The sequence below is a fragment of the Stomoxys calcitrans genome, chromosome 1 (genome assembly GCF_963082655.1).
Source record: "Stomoxys calcitrans chromosome 1, idStoCalc2.1, whole genome shotgun sequence".
NCBI lineage: Eukaryota > Metazoa > Arthropoda > Insecta > Diptera > Muscidae > Stomoxys > Stomoxys calcitrans.
Genome location: NC_081552.1, coordinates 240,331,773 through 240,338,710, shown reverse-complemented (window position 1 = coordinate 240,338,710; position 6,938 = coordinate 240,331,773).

The window sequence follows — 6,938 nt, the reverse complement described above, 5'->3', positions numbered from 1 at the left end:
AGCCCTATTTCAACAAAAGCGTGCCTATTTTGGGGGGTTTTCGGGAACTCAATTTTTTTGCCATATTCGTAATTTACTTTCATTTGCCTTGGGTTCTTAGACTCAAATTTTAAGACAATATTCGTATTCTACTCTCCAATACAATATGATACCCATATTGTTCGGATCGGTGCACATTTGATTTTGGTTGGTGTTTTTGGATTAAGTGAGAGGGTGCGCCCCCTTACGACATCGAAAATTTTTATAAAGACGAGGTTTCTTTACAGACCAACGTACACAATCTGTGAATATTTCGAAAAAATCAGTTCTGCCGCTTTTGAGTCTATACAGAACCAACCAAACCGGTTCCCATATAGTCGTGATTGGCTAATATGACCTTTTGGGTGGTGGTATATGGGGCTATAATTCCTGCTGATTTTGTATTCCATTTCTTAGTCTACTCCCGAATACCTTTAATTTGAGCCCCATATTTACCTGGACATTCAATTTATCTGCTTTTAGATTTTTTAATACCATATTCGTATTCTACTCTTCAATACCTCTGATTTGATATCTGATCCATATTGTCCTTATCGATCCACTTTTGGTTCTGAAGCTTGTAAAAGATAGGCCAGTGAGTGTTGTTATTCAAATCTCTTTGACTGGCATGGTGGGTCCTGATTTCTGATACGCCATATATCTTCATCAACACCATTGTCAAGTCGATTGAAATGCCCTATATACCCAATAACTATTGAGATCGGTGCAGAGCACACCCAATCTATTCTCCCATCGCCTGAGGACGGGAGCAGCTCATTCCATCGCGGTATAATCGAGGCGACGATAGCAAACCTGGAAGGAAGGGAAGAGGTTTCCGATCGGAAATCTGAGATGAACCTTAAAGTCGAGTGCGAGGCACTGCTGCCATCGGCACAATCTTGTATTGACGGAACCGTAGTATTGCCATCTGGAAGATCATGTTACACGAGTGGATCAAAGCTAGAGAACAGAGTGGGCCTGGGGGTCTACATTGGGAACTCAGGGACTGAGATCTGTCTTAGACTGCCTGACCATAATACGGTCCTAAAGGCGGAGATCCGGGCGATCACGGAATGCGTGAAGTGGTATGGTGCTAACGCACGTCAAGTGTGAACATCTTTACCGACAGTAAAATGACCATAAGGGCAATAACAACCAGAACGGTAAGGTCACGAACAGTCTTGCAGTGTAAGAAGGAGCATAACGCCTTCTTTGAGGATGGCAAAATCCGCATCGTTTGGGTGCCGGACCATAATGAAAGGCAGACGAATTGGCGGTGAAGGACAGAGGACTGCCGTCAATAAACTTGATAAACCCGGTGTAAGGGGAAATGAAAGGGCAGACGATTTGGCTGTGAGGGACAGAGGACTGCCGTCAATAAACTTGATTAACCCGAAGTCTTTCGGGTCGACGCAATCTGAGTTAAGGGAGTGGGCGACGAATGCGCATGCAACGTTGTGGAACAGCGAAACGGTCGAAAGGACTGCGAAAATCCTATGAGGGGATCCAGATAGTGAGAAGACGAGGCTATTACGGAAAGGAAGTAAGAAGGCGATCAGTATAGGTATTGCTATCATAACGGGAAACATAGGACTACGAGCTCACTTATTTAAAATCGGTGCGGCAAGTGAAATCATGTGTAGGGCATGCGGGGAAGATGATGAGACGTTGAAGCATATCCTATGTTATTGCCCAGCTTTCGCGTCTAACAGATACCGGCACTAAGGTGGGGACACGCTTTTGCTTGTTTGTTGTACAAATCTAATATCAAAATTTGTGATAATACGGAAAATTTACAAGAAAACTCAAATTTCCATCAAAATAGCATTTTCACAGAAAAATATAATCTTTTTCTTTGATTGAAATCAATTTTCTGATTTACGACATACATGCAAGACAGCCTTTCTTTGTCAGGGGTGCGCTGATTGGCTCGCCTTGTTCGATTTTTATACAAACCACCGTAGGATAGGGGGTATATTCATTTAGTCATTCCGTTTGCAACACATCGAAATATCAATTTCCGACCCTACAAAGTATATATTGGGTTGCCCAAAAAGTAATTGCGGATTTTTTAAAAGAAAGTAAATGCGTTTTTAATAAAATGAACATGAATGAACATTAACCATATATACTTTTTTTTACACTTTTTTTCTAAAGCAAGCTAAAAGTAACAGCTGATAACTGACAGAGGAAAGAATGCAATTACAGAGTCACAAGCTGTGAAAAAATTTGTCAACGCCGACTATATGAAAAATCCGCAATTACTTTTTGGGCACAGGTCTCCAACATATAATTAAATTGTGGTCCAAATCGGACCATATCTTGATATCGTTCTAATAGCAGAGCAAATCTTTTCTTATATCCTTTTTTTTGCGTAAGAAGAGATGCCGGGAAAAGAACTCGACAAATGCGATCCATGGTGGAGGGTATATAAGATTCGGCCCGGCCGAACTTAGCACGCTTTTACTTGTTTTTTTTTTTTTTGTAATTGCAACAAAGTTCTTTGGGTGACAGAATTTATGAGTAACCAATTTACATTACCAATTTTTTTACGATTTTATTGCTTTTCTGCTCTTATGGAGCAGCCCCCAGCCCAGCCATTGGGGTTGGGACATAAAAATACATGTCCATTTGCATGCATTGGAAAACAATCATTCCCCCTTTCTCTATTCATTGTCTCCGTTTAACTTTTAAAAAATCCATTAAAACAATTTATTTTATTGTGTCAATGGTAATTTAGTGGAAACGGCCACCGCCATTGGCACTACGATTTATTGGTAGACATAAAAAACTATAAAAATCATTTGAATTGTGGCGCCTAAAGCGACAACAACCCACAGTCGCAAAGAAAGAGCCTTCTAACAATGAACAATGCTACGAGGAATACTTCAACAACAACAACATTTGTTGTGATTGAGTAGCAGTGGAATCTTTGAGGATATTAATCAAACGATTACACGGTTTTGTTATCAATTACAAAAGCCCAGAGCAGCAAGGATTCTTGACCACTTGAGGGATTGGTTGGTGCCACTGCTGGTGTCTGTCGTCGTTGAGCCTATATCTTGTTGGTAACTGCCGCTTTTTTTTTCTTTTCTAAAAATAGGCATTCACTGCCTTTTCCACGCTGTGGGACATCAAAGGCTGTGACTGTCAATTTTACGTTTGTCTATGGTCAGTTTTACAATCCTTTAGCCTGGCCATTTGCCCCTACTTTCATAGTCCATCCATCGATCCTTTATAGCCACTTAATCATATCAAAAAATTAAATGTTTTGCTTTGTTGTTGTTTTTTTTACTTTCATGAGATAATTTTCCAATTCAATGAACATAGCAACAGGCAATGGCATTGGAGAAAAGAAAATCCATCAAAACTCATTAGCGTAGCATAAAAATTGCTAAGGGGAAAGATATTAAGGAACGGGACTAGCATTTCAATAAAATTTTTATAAAAAAAATATTTAAAATTTTCATTTTGTAAGAAAAAATTCCAAAACGTAGAAAATTTCATCAAAATTATAAAAATAAATATATATATTGGGTTGCCCAAAAAGTAATTGCGGATTTTTCATATAGTCGGCGTTGACAATTTTTTCACAGCTTGTGATTGCATTCTTTCTTCTGTCAGTTATCAGCTGTTACTTTTAGCTTGCTTTAGAAAAAAAGTGTAAAAAAAGTTTATTTCATTAAAGTTCATTCTAAGCTTTATTAAAAATGCATTTACTTTCTTTTAAAAAATCCGCAATTACTTTTTGGACAACCCAATACTTTGTAGGATCTGAAATTCATATTTCGATGTATTGCAAACGGAATAATGAATACACCCTCTATGCTATGGTGGTGGGTTACAAAAGGATCAGCTCTCTGCCCTCGATCTCCTCTAGATACCCCATAGTCGTTTTCTTAGTTAAGTGGCATATATTCGTGTTCTCAGGTTAACGTGGTCTTGTCCTATGCCATTCCCAAAAGCCTAGGGGCCTCCTTTTACAGAATTTGTCCTAGATAACAAGATAGACAACCACAAAAATTCAACCACCCTAATGTGCTTACCAGTAATCCTGTCCGCGTGTAGGATCCTATCGTTTTCCCATCCCGTTACATCCATTTTATTAAAGAGAACGCGTAGCAAACTAACCCAAATCCGAGAAGAGCCTTTGTCTAAGGTGGAGAGTATGTGCTCCTGCCGGCCCGGCTCTAAAAATACACAATCCACACATGCCCATGCCCATCCCTATCGAAATGACCCCTTTTCCTTAACACAAATTTCAAAAACGCCAAAACTCCGGATGGGTTAATTGAAGCAAAAATTTTTTTACGTCCTTGGGTTAAGTTAGGTTGAAAAGAGGGTGCTGATATTAATCCACCCCATGCCACTAGGGACATACACCAAAGCCAGTAATCGGCTTGTTGTGTTCTCTAAAAACTATAAACTAACCTCTGAAAATAAAATTTTAAGTTGGGAATTCCGTGCTACTTACAAAATCCTTAATTGTATTCAATACCACTCCCCTAAGTTGGTTCATATCTGATATTGTGTCTCCACCTAAGTGCCGGTATTTGTTAGACGCGAAAGCCGGGCAATGACAAAGGAAATGCTCAAACGTCTCATCATCTTCCCCACATACCCTACACATGCTATCACTTGCCGCACCGATTTTGCATAAGTGAGCTCGTAGTACTATGTGTCCCTTTATGATACCAATAGCTATACTGACCTCCTTCTTACTTCCTATCAGTAATAGCCTCTTCTTCCCACGATCTGGATCCACCCATAGGATTTTCGCCTTCCTAACGACCGTTTCGTTTAAAAATCCCCTCGATGTCAAATTTTCGCCCTTAATGTACGATATTTATACCCGCACAAATTGACCCACCCTAATATGCTTGGCAGAAATCCTGCACGTGTAGGATCTTATCATTTTCCCATTCCATTATATCTATGTTACTAAGGAGATCGCGTAGCGCGATAACCCAGATCTGATATCAAGTTCTCCTAGGTGGAAAGCATGTGCTCCTGCCGGCCCGGCTCTACCACAAATTTCGGGAATGCCAGAATTTCGGATGGTTGGGCCAATTGCAGCAAATAGTTCACCCTTAAATTAATCCCAAAATACACAAATCTGTTAAAAACGTTTGGGGTCAAGTACCTGGGGGAAGTTCCCCTCCACCAAACCGACATCCGGCAAAACAATGTGGGTAGCAAATTAAGGTCTTTGCAAGTACAGTACGACTCTGATATCCAAAATAGGGGTCAATTGTCCGTAAGCCCGCCCCTCTCCAAAAAAAAGCACTCCCAACCGGACATGCGGTCAATGAGCACAATCAGGGTGAGCTTTGCACTGTCCAAGGACATGGAAGGAGAACAGTGTGTTGTTTATCCCCAAGGCGGGAAAAATAAACCACAGTTCGTCTAAGGATTTTATCAGTCTGTCATAGTTGTTACTTAAAACACTGGAAAGACTGTTATACCTGAAGGTGAGAGAGGAGCTGATAGCGGGGAATTTCAGTGGGCCGCATAGCTCAAGCGGGGAGGGTAGGTGGATATGGCACTACATAATGGATACGAGAGGTCCAGATATCTCTCCAACAGAGGGAGTACACGATAGCGGCCTTGCTTGATATTGAGGGTGCATTTAACAACGTGGAGGAGCTGAGGTTAGCATGTGCGCCTATGATGTCGAAAGCCTGGGTTCAAACTCCAGCATGAAAATCAGCGATGGTTATCCCCTAAATAATGCTGGCTATGCCCGACAAAAACGTTTCTACCAAGTGGTGTCGCTATGCGGTACGCCGTTCGGACTCGACATAAAAAGGAGGCCCAATATCGTTGACCTTAAACTTTAATCGGACTGCACTCAATGATATCAAAGAAGTATCCCCTCTTCCTTAATGGAATGTTCAGGGGACATTTAGTAGTAGTATTTAATAACGTGGAGATAGAGTCCATAATCACCGCCCTGGACCTCACGGGGATCCTCCCGAGTATCTTACGGAGCACGTATAACATACTTTGCGGCAGTATTATAAATGAGGGCTTGGGAGAAAGTGATGTCCGAAGACGGCTGACAAGGGTAATGCCTCAGGGAGGGGTGTTCTCGTCAATTCTCTGGAACCTAGTGATAAACGAAGTCCTATTGGATCTCAACGGAGACGGCGTGAGACTGATCGCATATGAGGACGACTTCGTCCTATTAATTCAATGCAGATTTCTGTCGACGATCAGCGAGATTATGAAAAGGTCACTGTAAAGGGATGGGCTACGAGACAAAGCTTATGCTTCTCACTGGAAGATATAAGATACCGAATTTTAGACTCCCGTCTTTGGACAGGACCACTCGGCAGAGAAGACGAAATATCTGGGCGCAATCCTCGATTTAAAACTATCTTGGAAAAGGAACACAAAGGAATGTAGACGAGAATACTCTGCAAAGAAGACGAAATATCTTGGCGCAGTCCTCGATTTGAAACTATCTTGGAAAAGGAACACAGAGGAAAGGAGACGAGAACACGGATGTTTGATAGGAAGTGGGGAGTCAGCTCGAGGAAGATATGCCATTGTAAGACCAATGCTGACATATAGAGCACTGGTACGGTGGAAGGTGTACACGTACCAGGGAACTTCGAAAGGTGCAGACACTGGCCTGCGTTGAGATCATGGGGGCGTTAAGATTCCCACCGCAGGCGGGTCTGGAGGCGATGCGGAATATACAACCTTTTAAGGTCTAAATTCGGGGCTGTGCCGTTAAGGTAGCGCTTAAGCTGCTGGGGGAACTTGGCTTCACCGACCTCGGTCTTTATTGAAGGCTCCAGATTGGAGTCAGGGACGATATTGGGGGTCTACTTAAAGACACCCGACATGTTTGTTTGTTTGTTTGTTTATTATTTATGACATTACTAGTACAACAAGACATAAGTCTTATAATT